The sequence below is a fragment of the Tamandua tetradactyla genome, chromosome 14 (assembly GCF_023851605.1).
Source record: "Tamandua tetradactyla isolate mTamTet1 chromosome 14, mTamTet1.pri, whole genome shotgun sequence".
Lineage (NCBI taxonomy): Eukaryota > Metazoa > Chordata > Mammalia > Pilosa > Myrmecophagidae > Tamandua > Tamandua tetradactyla.
In genome coordinates, this window is record NC_135340.1 from 89,731,969 (window position 1) to 89,747,742 (window position 15,774).

Sequence of the window (15,774 nt, forward strand, 5' to 3'; positions counted from 1 at the left end):
TTGGAAATCGTCCTTGGAATGCCTTCTCCTGTCTCTTTTCGTATTCCTTGAGTCCTGTCTTCATATTATGAAAAACTTCCACCTCAAACTTCCTGACCTAAAAAGGTGAGGTCAGATACACCAGATGTCAGAAAATGATCTGGTACCACCTTGCCCCTCTAAGGAAGATGAGGACTGAGCCTCAGAGAGGTGAGATGACCTGTCTAAGGTTTCACAGCTAGATAGCAGCAGAGCTGGCATGGAGGAGGCAGATCCTCCAAGCACACACACACACACACACACACAGCCCCAAGCCTATGCCTTTGCTCACCAATTAGTTTGGACGTGTGAAGAGAGCGGCTCAGCGCCCTGCCCCACCCCAGCATCAGAAAGAAAAAATCCGGGTCCCTGAGGACATCTTTGAGTACCTGCATGGCCCCAGGACCCATCTCTTCCAGACTTCTTCTTATGCATGAAAAATAAGCGACCACTTATTTAAGCCTCTCCATTTGGGTTGCCTGTTGATTGCAACCAAGTGCGTTCCCAGCCCATACTGTCATGCCATATGGTCACATGTCCTGCTTCAGCCAGGCTCCCACACCACAGTGCTCACAAACACATATACACACACCCTCCGGGAACTGCCCCTGTGAACTGCGTGTGCTGCTGCTGCGGCCTTAGTTGATGGGGAGTGGACAAAGAGCTGAGCACCAGAAGGTGAGAGAGGAGACATGGGGTGAGTGGGAGACACTAGAGGTCGTCATGCTGGGGAACAGGGGAGAGAGGAGAGGTTGGGCAGGGCACCAGCCTTGGGACACCCCAAGTAGGCACAGACACTTAGAGGCTTTGGGAAATATGAAGTCCATTCCACATTCTACTCTGTTCTTTTAGTTTGCTGCCTTAGTCCCTTCTTCAGTGGGCAAGACCCTTGTGGAACTCTGGGAACCCTGCTTCCTGGTTCAGGAGGCCATGAGGATGTCCCACTCTCCAGGCTTTCTCAGCCATCCCCTGTGCCACACTGCATCCAGTGCTGTCCTTTCACTTCTTCCAGGAAGCTATCCCAGGCCAGCCCGCAGTGAGGTCCCCACCCCCACCCCCTAGCCACAAGAACTTTAGCTGCCTGGGATCATTCATGGGTCCTAGTAATGAGCTTCAGCTGTCTACCCGATCATTTATGGAGCTCCTGCTGTGCACCTGACACAGCACCCAGGCACCTATGCTGAGACCACTAACTAACTCCCCACTGACCTGTAAGGAGATGTCAGCAGCATGTTAGAGATGGGTGATGGAGACTCAGCAAGGTGTTCTCAATGCGTCCAGTGTTCCCAGCAAGCGAGGACTTCCAGGACTTTACTCTACCTTTCCCTTGTCCGCAGGACTGCATCCTTTCAAGATAACTGCAGATGGAATGCTTCTAAAATGAATAATAGAATCCTTGCCTTCTTAAATACACTATGCTGAGAAATAATTTCAACTTTTATCAGTTCCCACAAGCCCTGCAATATTGGAGTGCCCTTGGGGGATATGGAGAGAGAGACAGAGCCATTTGTTCCTGCACTGTCACTGCAGGCTGTTGAAATTTTCTGGTTCTTCAGTCTGCTGGGGATTGTATATGTATATGTATGTATGATTATGTGTGTGACTATATATATCTGTGTATATGTATATGTCTATTTATATCAGTATGTGTGTATATGTAGATATGCGTATATGCATGTGCATGTATGTGTATATTGCTTTCTGTTGTCCGTTGGGTGTCATCACTAGATTCTGACCTCATAACTCTTTGTAACATCCCATCTTCCACTGGCCACTCTGCTCTGGGCTGAGAAAACCCATTGTTTTGAACCATGTCCAAAGGTCTAAGGTAGAGAAGCGAGGGTGCAGTACTTTCACCCTGGATTTAAACTGTGGCTATGGCCCTGAACGCAGGGGGACCCTGGGAAAATCATTTCATGTCTTTGAGGTTCAATTTCTTAATCAGTAAAACGGGAATGATACACCTACCACTCACAGGTGGTATGGGAACTCAGCAAGTTAACACCCACAGAGCAGCCAGCCAGAGCACGTGCACAGAGCTCACCCTTCTGTGGCACAGGCAACTAAATGTCCATTACCTGTATCAATAAATAATACAGTATATTCACAAAAAGACAGCATGTAGCAGAGAGAACAACTTTATTCCAGTTAGACACAATATAAACAATATAAATCTCAGGAATGTAGTACTGAGTGGGGAAAAAAATTCATAGCGTATATATAGCGTGATTCCATTAACGCAAGGTTCAAAAACAAAAACATGCAAAACCAAACATTGTTTAAAAATGCAAATATCTACAATAAAACTATTTTTTTTAAGGAAGAGGATGATAAACACAAAATTCAGGCCGGTGTTACCTCTGAGGGGATAGAAGGGAATGGGATGAGAAGGGAAACAAGAGGTCCTCAAAGGTTAAGACAACATCCTTTACCCTAAAGCCAGTGTGGGGTACACGAGGGTTTGTATTTTACAACTCCTGGTAGATATTTTTAAATTATTTTTATTGATAGGAATTATATTTTCACATACCATGTAACCATCCAAAGTGTACAATCAGTGGTTCACAATATCATCATATCACTGAGCATTTTTCATCAATCGACTTTTTCTTCTTTTTTGTGGAAAATTACATTTATACAAAAGAACAATAACTCTCAAAACACATTGCAACAATTAGTTGTAGAACAGATTTCTGTAATTTTAGGTTTTTAATTCTAGCTGCTCAAAGACACTGGAGTCTACTAAGAAGTATCAATATAATGATTCAAGAATCATACTCATTTGTTAAACCTGATCTTCTCTGTATAACTCCACCATCACCTTTGATCTTTCTCCTACTCTTTAGGAGTATTTGGGCTATGCCTATTCTCGTCTTTTAATGTTGAAAGGGGCTGTTGATAATATGGGGTAGGGAGTTGGAACTAGTTGATGTTCTGGAGAGGCTGGGCCATTTGCGTTTCAGTACTTATCTAGTCCAGGGACTCATCTGGAGGTTGTAGGCTTCTGGAAAGTTACCTTAGTGCATGAAACTTTTGTGTAATCTTATATAACTCCCCAGAGGTTCTTTAGGATTGGCTGGAATGGTTTTGATTGGGGTTTGACAAGTTATGATAAGTAAGAATGTCTAACAGAAGCTTACATAAAAGTGACCTCCAGAGTAGGCTCTCAACTCTATTTGAACTCTCTCTGCCCCTGATACCTTATTTGCTACACTTCCCTTCCCTCTTTTGGTCAGGATAACGTTGTTGATTCCTACTGGATATTTAAGATGTTGTTTTGTACATACTCAATTTTTAATAAAAAATTATTCTGGAGGCTACTCTTATATAAGCTTCAGCTAGATACTGCTAATTGCAGTGGTTGGCCACACCCCAACGAGCATCATTCCTGTTAACCCTAAAGAACACCTAGGGCTCTGAGACTCTACAAAAATTCCATGTACTAAGTTTACTTTCCTAAAACCTACAACTTCCAAAGGGTTCCTAAGTCAGGTAAGTCCTGAAACCCAGAGGGGCCAGCTTCTCCAAGAATATCAACCAGTTCCACCCCCCTATCCTACAGTGTTGACACCCCTTTCCAATGTGAAAAAGTTAGAATGGGTATAACCCAAATACCTCTAAAGAGTGGGAGAAAGATCAAAGGAAAAGGAGGAGTTATGACAGAGAAGATAGGATTTGACAAAGGAATATGAGTGCTGAATCACTACAGTGATGTTTCTTTTAGCTTCCAGTGTTTTGGAGTAACTAGAAGGAAAAACCTGAAAATGTGGATGAGAACCCATGATGAACTTTGAAATCTGTCCTGTAACTACTTGTTAAACATACTTGGAAAATTATTGTTGTATTTTTTTTTTGTATGGTGTTAAATTTCACAATAAAAAAAAGCTTAAGGAAAAAATAAAATAGTAAACAAACATCGATCAAAAACAAAGTAAAAGACCCTCTGTCTGGGTCGGTGGCGGGACCAGGGGAAGCTGGGGAGTGGGTGAGGAAGTATTGTGGCCTTTTGGGGTGAGATGGGGAGCCAGGTGTCCCTGTGGGCGGTTGGCTCTGGGAGAGCTCATCAAGGGAGGGATTTTAGGACTTTGGATGCTTGGGGAAAGAGAAAGGAGAGCCAAGGCTGCCTCCTAACTTTTATTCCTATTTAGGGTCATGGTGGTACTATTTACCAGGGTGGGAAAGGCGGGTGAGAAGGAGGAAAGATGGCGACAAAAATGGAAAACTCAGGGCCAGTCGCAGTGGCTCAGCAGGCAGAGTTCTTATCTGCCATGCCGGAGACCCAGGTTCAATTCCTGGTGCCTGCCCATGAAAAAAAAACTAAAAGCTCAGCTTGGTGTTGGATATGTCCCATTTGTGCCATCCATTAGACATCCAGCAGGGTACCTCGGAGGTAATTTTAAGTCATGATTCCCACGTAACAGGAAGGGGTGGGATGGTGTCCTCTTGTGACAGCCAGCCCATCAGGAGGCTTTGTCCTGCCCCCCGTTTCCACCAAGTACTGTTGAACTCACTCCAGACCCCTTTTGCATGTTTTGGTTCCTCAAAGCCACGCATTGGGTCCTCCCTCACTGCCCCAGGTGAGCCCCCAGTGGGGGACGGAAGTGCACCCTGGGCCTGGCACATCTCCTCCCACCTCTGCCTCCTTGGGGCTAAGGGGCAGATCCTGGGGTGGGCTGAGACTTTCCCCAGAGGACACCAAGAGTCAGCGCCCACCCAGAGTCTGCACAGCCCACCCTATGGCTCAGGAGATCCCATGCCTCCCACCAGCCCCTCTTTCCTCCCCCTTGCCTGGGCATCCCAAAGGAGGTGAAGGCCTTCCTGGACCCTGCCCACAACTTCCCTGGGTCCTCCCTTGGCACTCAGCCTCTCCCTCCTTCTGCACCCTCTCCCTCCTGGAACCCCTCGTCTCAGCAAACATGGCTGCATTTCTCTGTATTCTGAGCTGCTCCCAGCCTTTGCCTCTCCTGGCCTTCCATTCCCTGCCCAGGTGAGACTCATCTGTCCTCAGCACCCTACCTACCTCTGAGCCCCTCTAGGTCCTCCCTCAGCTGCCTGTGCTGCCCAGCCAGGTCCCTGGCCCTGCTTGGCTCTGCTCTCACCTTTCCAGCCTCTCCTAGGAAATGGGAACGAATGGGCTCCCATTTCACAAAGGAGGAAAACTGACTCTCGTAAAGGTTGAGAGACTGGCCTGCTGGCCCGGCTGGTAACTGTAGACTGCAGGCCTCGGCCATGCCCGGGGCAGGGTAGGGCAACTCAGTGCAAGGGGCTTGGAGAGGGTTTGGGCCACTGACCAGGCAGTGACTGTGGGCCCCACAGCTACAGAATCAGTACAGACTTGAGGATCTGGTGCCCGTGGACGTTGGACAGCGGGAAAATGAAAATGAACAAATGAATGAATGAATGAATGGATAACTTGTCACAGGCTGAAGTCCCTGAGTTTGGTCATGTGGCTAATCCCTCCATTGGCTGGGGACTTGTGAGGGCAGAGGCACTGCAGAGGCATCGGCTCTCCACTGGAGGTGCAGGTGCTGGGAGGTCCCGGCAGGCCTCTGGCTGCAGGAGGAGCATCTGCTGGATGAACATGGGATGGGAGAAGAGTCCCAAAACACAGGGCCTGTGGCCCCCACGAGCGGTGTGCAGGCCCAGGGCAGGGGCGGGACCTCAGGCATGGTGTCCTGTGGCTTCCAGGACAAATCACCACAGCCGGCGGACTGAGACGTACCTCTCACAGCTCCAGAGAAGTATGAGCCCACATCATTATCACTGGGCTGAAATTGGGGTATTGAGGGGCTCATACTCCATTTGGAGGCTGGAGGAAAGAGCTGGCCTTGGTCTCCCTCAGCTTCAGGTGGCTGCTCACACTCCTGGCCTGTGAACCCATTCTCTGAACCCATGCTCACACTGCCCTCCCTGCTTCCATCTGTGTGTCTGTCTGATGACCCTCCACCTCTCTTCCATCTGTATGTCTGTCTGCTCTCTACTTCTGTCTCATGAGAACACTTATGATGACACCTAGGGCCCACCAGATAATCCAGGATAACCCCTGTCACAAAAGCCTTACCTTAATCACACCTACAGTCTTTGCCATGTAAAATAGATTCACAGGCTGGGGGCCAGGAGCCCACATCTTCAGGGGCCAGTACCCAGCCCACTGCATCTGGGCTCAGTGGGGATCACTTATGTGCCCACATTCACCAGCCCAGAAAGTGGGGCAAACACATGTGTACACCTTATATTTGTTCTAATTTGCTAGCTGCTGGAATGCAATATACCAGAAACAGAATGGCTTTTAAGGGGGGGAATTTAATAAGTTGCTAGTTTACAGTTCTAAGGCTGAGAAAATGTCCCAATTAAGTCTATAGAAATGTCCAATCTAAGGCATCCAGGGAAAGATACCTCGGTTAAAGAAGGCCGATGAAGTTCAGGGTTTCTCTCTCAAGTGGAAGGGCATATGATGAATATGGTCAGGGTTTCTCTGTCATCTGGAAGGGCACATGGTGAACATGGTGTCATCTGCTAGCTTTCTCTCCTGACTTTCTGTTTCATGAAGCTCCCCAGGAGGCGTTTTCCTTCTTCATCTCCAAAGGTCTCTGGCTGGCTCGTGGACTCTCTGCTCCGTGGCGCTGCAGCATTCTCTGCTCTCTCTGAATCTCTCATTCTCCAAAATGTTTCTTTTTTTATAGGACTCCAGAAACTTCTCAAGACTCACCCAAATGGGTGGAGACCTGTCATCACCTAATCCAGTTTAACAACCACTCTTGACCAAATCACATCTCCAGGGAGATGATCTGATTACAGTTTCAAACATACTGAATAGGGATTAGAAGACGCGGCTGCTTTACAAAATGGGATTAGGATTAAAATATGGCTTTTCTAGGGGACACACATCATTTCAAACCAGCACAACATTGAATATCATATCATATCATATATCATATGGTTTTTAAACAGAGGACACTATTTCTTCCCTGGCTGGTCCTGGCTTTCATTTGATTCTGACTCCAGAGCACTGGGGCTCAGGTCACAGCAGACGGCCACCTTCTGTGCTGAGATGGAGCCCACGTGGGAAGCAGGTGACCCATGCAGCAGGTTCCCTCTCGGCTCTGCTCGGAACCCTGCGTGGCCTTGATGAGGGCCCTGCCGGAGCTCCGCATCCCCACGTGTCGGCCATGGTGATTCATATTCATATTCCCAGGACATACCAATGGGAAGGCAGCTGTCCGAAGGACATTCGGAAAATATTTGTTGCCAGAAGGATTCCAGGTCAAGGGCAGGGGCAGAGTTAAAAGAGCAAAGTCTTCAGCCATCTAGCTGTTCATCCTGAGAAGTCCCCAAGCTCCCGAGACAGCTGAGGACCTGGGCATAGACAAGTTTCCTTGGAGTTGCTAGAACGAGGTTCTGTGTGTCCCGCCCCCACTGCTGGCTCCGCCGCCTGCCCTGCCCGGGTGTGACCTCAGGCATGAGCCGTGGGGCCCGCCTTCTGAGTCAGCGCTGAGTCCCACCTCCACGCCTGCCCCGTGGGGTCTCCGGCCTCAAAGCCTCCTTTCACAAAGAGGCCGGGAGGACGGGGCTGTGACATGCCCAGGCGCAGATGACTCACCCAACGGCTGGAATAGTATCAGGCAGGAACTGGCTTTGGTAGTTGTTCAGCCCAGAAGAGACTCAGCAAAAGCAAACTCTCACTTCTAGACCTCTGGCCAGCAAACAACAAGCACAAAACTCCCAACCCTTCCAAAACGTCCCTAAAAACAGACACGGACTTGGAAGAGCTGCTGATTTTGCAAGCTTTTCATTTTAAAAGTTAGATATATGTCAGGATTGGAATGGGGAAACAGGGCTGTGTGTGTGTGTGTGTGTGTGTGTGTGTGTGTGTGTGTGTGTGATGGGGCCTTTGTTTCCCCAGCCTCGGTCCTGAGCCTAAAGGGCACACAATTGACCTTGGCCCCTTCCCCGCCCCACCCCCCCCATCTCCCAATCATAGGCTTCCTGCAGCTGACCTGTCCCAGGCTTTTAGCACTCCAGTGAAGCTTTCTCCCTCAGGAATGCTTCCCCAGGTCCCAAGGTTCAAGAAATCTCTCCTGTGACCTCTAGGGCCGGTGATTTCCAAACTATGGAACCCGAATAGCAGCATCATGATTCCTTGGGAACTTTCTGGAAACAAAGACCTGAGGAATCAGAAAGTCTGGAAGGCACCCCTCCTGGGTTTTGGGCCCTGAAGGCAGTAGGGACCGACTCCGCCTGGGAACTCTGCGCTGCTCTCTGTGCTTTGGCATTATCGTCTCCCCCACCAGTCTGTGAGCCCCGTGATGACAGGAGCCCGTTTGTGTTGCCCCCTAATATGTCCCCAGTGGCTGTAGGGCCACAAGTCCGAAAACAAGAACAAAAGTGTAACTTTTTAAATCCTACAACTGAAAAAAAGCATGCCATAAACTTCTCCTTGGGTCAAAGAAGAAAGCAAAAGAGGGATCATGAGTTAATCAAACATGAACAGCAATGAAAGAGTTGCACATAAAAATTTGTGGAACAAAATTGTTGAACACAGATGAAGGAGATTTAGATATATATGGCAAAAGAGAGGAAAGAAAGAAAACAAAATAGCCAGGGGTTTAACTTAACAAACCAGAAAAAGAATAATAGAGCGAACCCAAAGAAACAAGAAGGAAGGTGTTAGGATGACTGATGCAATCAAAGAAATAAAGACACAAACTAAAACAAGAAGTAAAAGTGAGGAAAGAGAAACCAAATCCAAATTTGATTTTTTTTTAAAGGTTGATGAATAACTAAACCTCTGGCAAGGTCACAGTGATCAAGAAGGACAAAGAGAGTGTGCAAACAGAATGCACTATGGAAAAGGGGGGACTATGGATAATACAAAAAATATTTTTTAAGGTATACTGGAAATACCCACAGGCTTCCTAGGTCAGATAAATCCTGAAACCCAGAGGTAACAGTTTCTCCAAGATTATCAATTAATTACATCTCTTATCCTTTAGTGTTGGCACCCCTTAACAACATGAAAATGATAGAACGGGCATTGCCCAAAGATTCCTATAGATTGCAAGAGGTATCAGAGGAGAAGGGGGAGGTATAATTGAGAGAAAAGGATTTAACAAGTGAGTATGGCTGCCGAATCACTCCATTTATATTCCTTCTAAGCTCCATGTCTTGGAGCAGCTGGAAGGAAAAATCTGAGTTGGTGGAATGGTAGCCTGTGACAAACTCCGGGATCTGTTCTGTAACTATTTGTTGAAGTGTGCTTTGAAAATTATTGCTTTTTTCGTTCTCTACTTTTGTTCTAGTTTGCTAGCTGCCGGAATGCAATATACCAGAAACAGAATGACTTTTAAAAAGGGGAATTTAATGAGTTGCTAGTTTACTGTTCTAAGGCTGAGAAAGTGTCTCGATTAAAGCGAGTCTAGAGAAATGTCCAATCTAAGGCATCCAGGGAAAGATACCTCGGTTCAAGAAGGCCAATGAAGTTCAGGGTTTCTCTCTCCAATGAGAAGGCACATGGTGAACACAGTCAGGGTTTCTCTCTTGGCTGGAAAGTCATGTAGTGAGCACGGCGTCATCTGCTAGCTTTCTCTCCTGGCTTCCTGTTTCATGAAGCCCCGGGAGGCATTTTCCCTCTTCATCTCCAAAGGTTGCTGGCTGGTAGGCTCTCTGCTTCTCGTGGCAATGTCGTTCTGCTCTCTCAGAATCTCTCATTCTCCAAAATGTTTCCTCTTTTATAGGACTTCAGGAACTAATCAAGACCCACTCAAATGGGTGGAGACATGTCATCACCTAACCCAGCTTAACATCCGCTCTTGATTAAATCACATCTCCGGGGAGATGATCTAATTACAGTTTCAAACATACAGTATTGAATAGAGATTATTCTGCCTTTATGAAATGGGATTTTGATTAAAACATGGCTTTTCTTGAGTACATACATCCTTTCAAACCAGCACAGCTTTATATATATATATTTTACAATAAAAAATTGTTTAAAAATATGAAATATACATACACAAAAAAAAGTCTTTCAGCAGAGTTGTATCCCAGAGCCCCGTTAAAATTCAGTGAGCACCAAATAGTTTTATCTATTGACTGCTCACCACAGACTAGGGGCTGAATTAAGTGTTTTTAATCTTTACAATTATTTTAAGAACTAGGCAGTAATAAGTGCAATTTATGGAGGGTGTAAACTGAGGCACAGAAAGGTTAAAGGACCTTTCAAAGTTACAGAGTTTGCAAGTAAAGAGTCCCCCAGTTGACCCCCAGGCCCCAAACCCCTTGTCATGATGAAGTTCATGAGCTCACCATAGCATATAGGAATCACGCCAGTGACAAATGAGCAGAACAGACCAAGGGGGAGCTGCAGGCAATCTGCAAGGAGTGGCCACTGCTCACAGCTCCCAGCAACTGCTGCCAGGGACCCAGGAAAACTTCTTGAGAAGAACTGGAAATCTGAATTTTAAAGTGCAATAGCCCGGGGTGCACGGGTTCGATTCCTGCCCACCTTCCAGGCGAGAGACCTGGGTTCAATTCCTGGACCGTGCACCCCTCCCCTCCCCCCCAAAAAAGTGCATTAGCCTTACTTTTCAATCTTAAAAATTAATTTAATTGGGAAAAAAAGAAATATTAAGGAGTTTATCATAATAGGAGTCGAAGTTGAGGTTTGTAAAGGTTAGGAACAATGTGGAGTGCTAAGTAAAGATGAAAATGGAAAAATCAAGAGAATTTCAGGTAAGATGAAGAATTAAACCCACACACAGAAGAAGCCTATAGAAAATGGGCAAAAGACTTGAACAGAGGTACCTCACAAAAGAGACTACCCAAACGGCCAACAAATGTATGAAAAGTGCTCAATCTCATTGGCCATCAGGGAAACACATATTAAAACCACTATGAGAAATCACCCCCACCCCCACCGACAGAGTGGCTAAAATTAAAGCCTGCCCATTCCAAGTGATGACAAGGATGCAGAACAACCAGAACTCTTGCACGCTGCTAGTAGACCATAAATTGGTGCACCTACTTTGGATGTTTGGCAGGATCTCCTTAAACCTGAGCATGTACAGCAATTTCACTCCTAGCATGTACCCAACAGCAATGCAAACATATGATACTAAGAGACCCACATGCCAATGTTCACAGTAGCACTGCTTTTAGTGGCCCCAAATGGGAAACAACCCAAACGTCCAACAGTTGACAGATAAACGGTTTTATTTTCATACATCAGAATCGTGTAAAGCAAAGAGAATGAACAAACTGCAGCTACACATAATAATAGACAACTCTCCAAAACACGATGTTGAAAGAAAGAAGCCGGATACCAAAAAGTATTCTGCATGATCCCATTTAAATAAAAAAGTTCAAAACGGACAAGGCTGATCTATAATTTTAGAAGTCAGGGTGGTGGTACCTGTGTGGTGGGGTGCGGTGGTTATTGAATAACAGGGATGGGTTATTTCAGGGCTGCAGGTAAAGTTCTGTTTCATTAGCTGCATGGTGATTAAATGGGGTATGTTCCCTTTGTGAAAATTTGTCAAGTTTTACACTACAAATGTAGGTTACAATTCATGAATTGTGTTTTAAAGCCTATTAAAAGAAAAAGCACTGGCCAATGTGGAAGGTCAAACAAAACACTCCAGGGTGGGCAGGTGATGGTGGATCAATGGCAGAGTTCTCGCCTGCCATGCTGGAGACTCGGGCTCAATTTCCCATGCCTGCCCATGCTAAAAAACAAAACAAAACAAAAAAACACTCCAGGGGCCACCAACTGGTAACCTCACGTTAGCTGTTGGTTGGGTTTGCTTCCCCTTGTGCCTTCTGGAACGTGCTAGCAAGGAACCCACCTGTCTATGAAGTACAAGAGAATCTCTTTCATGGCCAAATTAGGTGTCGGCTGCCTGAGCTTCACTTTGCCCCTTCATGGCAGGGGCATGATCTCATAAGAGAAGTAGGAGATGTAGATGTTCATGCCAAATCTCACAGTTTTAAGAGTTGTCATTAATTCATTTAAGAAAAACAAAACCCAAAACACTGAGGGGCTAAGAAAGAAAGTGTCCTGGGACAGGGACAGAGTCCCTAAACTCTGTGCTGCTCTACTGCCGCTTAAGGAATGACACTTCAAAAGGAATTTCCCTAGAGAGAGAAGCAAAGATGTCTACTGTAAGAAAGAGGACAGAACACCTTAATGAACACTTAAGCTAAATCCCAAGCATTCTAAAAGGATAAGACAAAAATTTAAAAACCTCTTCCCCAAGAAAAACGGACCCGTAAATTTTAATACTCTATGCACTTGGCCAAATTAAATTAATATTCAGCATATATTCTAATGCCTTACAGAGTCCGTCTGTTTTTTTCAGTTAATTTACCAAAGCTCAATCTTTAGAATGAAATCTCTCTAAGAGGAAAAAACAAAGCAAAATTGAAAGCAATGAGAACCAATGCACCTTCAGCTGATTGAGTTTTGTGCTATTGTTGAGTCTATAATGCTTACATGGGAAATGAAATTCTAACAGTAAGGTGCATTCTTCTAATGATAGCGAGCTCTTTAATTTTCCCTCAGAAGCTGCAAGCTGAGGTTAAACACCAGGAGTTCCCACCAGACCCAGCAGAAGATTCCACACTGAAACCCGCCTAGGAGTTCTAAAGACATTATATGCAACTAGACTTTGTCTTTTGAGGCAAAACATGCTATTAATCAAGCCTCCTATTTATTCCTCATATACCTAAAGTTATAAGGGGTTAGCAAGTATCTTTCGGAACTAAAGTCATTTCTTAAGCCTACATGTTACTCATCAACCCTGGTGTTTTGGTTTGCTAAAGCTGCCAGAATGCAATACACCAGAGATGGATTGGTTTTTAATAAGGGGACTTCTTTAGTTACTAATGTACGATTCTTCAGAGAAAAGCAGCTGGCTTTCATCTGAGGTTCTAAGCCACGCAGCAATGTCTACTGGTCTTCTCTCCCGGCATCTGGATTCAAATCGCTTTCCCTGGGATGATTCCTTTCTGCATCTGCAACTGTCTGGGCTGAGCTGCAAGTGCTGAGATGAGGCATGCTGAGCTGCTGAGCTCTCTTCTGACCTCTCTCTTCTAAGCCTCCAGCTAATTAAATTAAACGTCACTCATTGGAGAAGGCACTCCCCTTAGCTGACAGCAGATATAATCAGCCATAGATGAATTTCACATGCTGATGATTCACGTCCACAGGAACAGAACAACAGGGCACCATCACCTGGCCAAGTTGACCAAGAAACCTTGTTTCTTGAAAAAACAAATTTTGAGAATCAGCAAATCTACCTCTAGTAATCAATCCTACTGCATTGCACATAGATTCATGAGTTCAAGAACAGTTATTTCTGTATTGCTAGTAATAATATATATTTTTAAATAACTGGAGAAACATCAGCTAGATCCATCTCCCTACCCCATATTATTGACAGACCCTTCCAACATGAAAAAGTTAAAATGGCCATAGCCCACACACCCCTAAAGAGAGGGATAGAGAGATCAAAGGTGATGGCGGAGTTGTACAGAGAAGATAGAATTTAACAAATGAATATATTGCTGAATCATTAAATTGATATATTTTAGTCCCAAGTATCTCAGAGCAGCTAGAAGTAAAAGACTAAAATTGTGGATTTGTAACCTATGCCAAATTCTGAAATACGTTCTACAACTAATTGTGGTGCTGTGCTTTGAAATTTATGACTTTTTTGGTATATGTGTTATTTTTCACACACACACACAAAAAGTCAATTGTGATGATAAAAAAAAATATTTATGCCTTCTAGCCTCCTATATTCTGGAGCAGCTAGAAGAAAAAATCTGAGAGGATGATATAGTAGCCCATGGGATCTATCCTGTAACTAGTTGTTGAAGAGTGCTTTGAAAATTATTCCTTTTTTCTTTCTTTGCTTTGTATATGTGTTCTATTATACAATAAAAAAGTAAAAAAAAAAAAAGAAAGAAAGAAAGAACTGGAGAAAGTCTTTATGTCCATCAATAGAAAACTGATTTGGGCCTGACTCTGAAATGCCACATAGCTATTTAAAAGAAGGCAGGACATCAATATCTGCTGATATTGAGTACATGCCAAGATATGAAGATATGGCAGGTAGGGTGTGTGTGTGCATAAAATTGCGAATAATTCCTATTATATGATTTCATTTATGTAAAAAAAATCAAAACTATGTATGTAACTAGTTTTGCAAATTCCTTTGAATCTATAGTCATTTCAAAATAAAAAGAGAAAAAAAAGAACACTGGAAATAATTATATACCAAAGTTTTTTGACATCTTAGATGAAATGGGTAAATTTCTGGAAAAATATAAAATGCCAAAGTTGGTACAAGATGAAATATTATAAGTCCTAGAGCAACTACACAGAAAAGAACTCAGAATTATAGTGAAAAAATCATTAAAGAATTAAAACAACACTAAACAATATACACAACACAAAAGAAAGCAGTAAAAGAATAGAGGAAAAACATGGTACATATAGAAAGCAAAAAGTAAAATGGCAGACATAAATCCAACTATCAATAATAACACTGTCTAGTTTACTAGTATACCAGAAACAGAATGGCTTTTAAAAGGGGGAATTTATTAAGTTGAAAGTTTACAGTTCTAAGGTGGTAAAAATGTCCCAGTTAAAGCAAGGCTATAGAAATGTTCCATTTTTTGTTGGTGTTGAAGGCACCAACAAAAGGTTACCTTCCCTCAAGGAAGGCCAATGAAGTTGAGGGTTTCTCTCTCAAGTGGAGAGGAATGTGGTGAACATGGCAACATCTGCTAGGTTTCTCTCCAGGCTTCTTATTTCATGAAGCTCCCTGGGGGCATTTTCCTTTTTCATCTCCAGAGATTTCTGGCTGTGTGGGCTCTGCTGGTTCTCGTGGTTCTATGTTCTCAAGCTTTTTCCAAAATGTTCCCTCTTTTAAAAGATTCCAGTAAACTAATCGAGACCCACCTGGAATGGGTTGAGTCACATCTCCCTCCAATTAAAGGCTAAAACCCACATTTTTGGGTGTGTCATCTCTGTGGGGATAATCTAATCAAATTTCCAACCTACAGTACTGAAAAGGAATTAAAAGAAACGGCTGTCTCCACAAAATCAGGATTAAAACACGGCTTTTCTAGGCTACATAATCCTTTCAAACTTGTACAAACACTAAGAGTAATGGATTCACAACCCAATAAAAAGGCAGAGAGTTTCAGATTGAATTAAAAAAAATAAGATCCAAACATATGCTGTCTTAGAGGAGACACATTTTAAATTCAAAGATGCAAATAAACTGAAAATAAAAGGATAGAAAAAGACATATTGTGCAAATAGCAACCATAAAATAGTGAATGACTATGTTAATATCTGACAAAATAGACTTTAAGGAAAAAATTGTTGCACAAGGAAGGGAGATGCAAGGTAGAATTCTTGCCTGCCATGGCAGGAGACCTGAGTTTGATTTCTGGTCCACATGCTTCCCAAAAAAACAATCAAACAAATTCAACAAATGGTGCTGCAATAATGGGATACTCACGTGGAAAACTAATGGAATGTGACCCTGCCATATAGCATACAAAAAGAAAAAAAAAAAAGCAGAAAAAATGATTGCACAAGGCTAAGAAGGACATTATATATTGATAAAAGGGTCAATCCATCAAGAAATTATAGCCATTATAAACATATACACATCTAACAACAAAGCCCCAAAATATATGAAGCAAATTTGAAAGAAATGAAGGGATAAATAGACAGTTCTA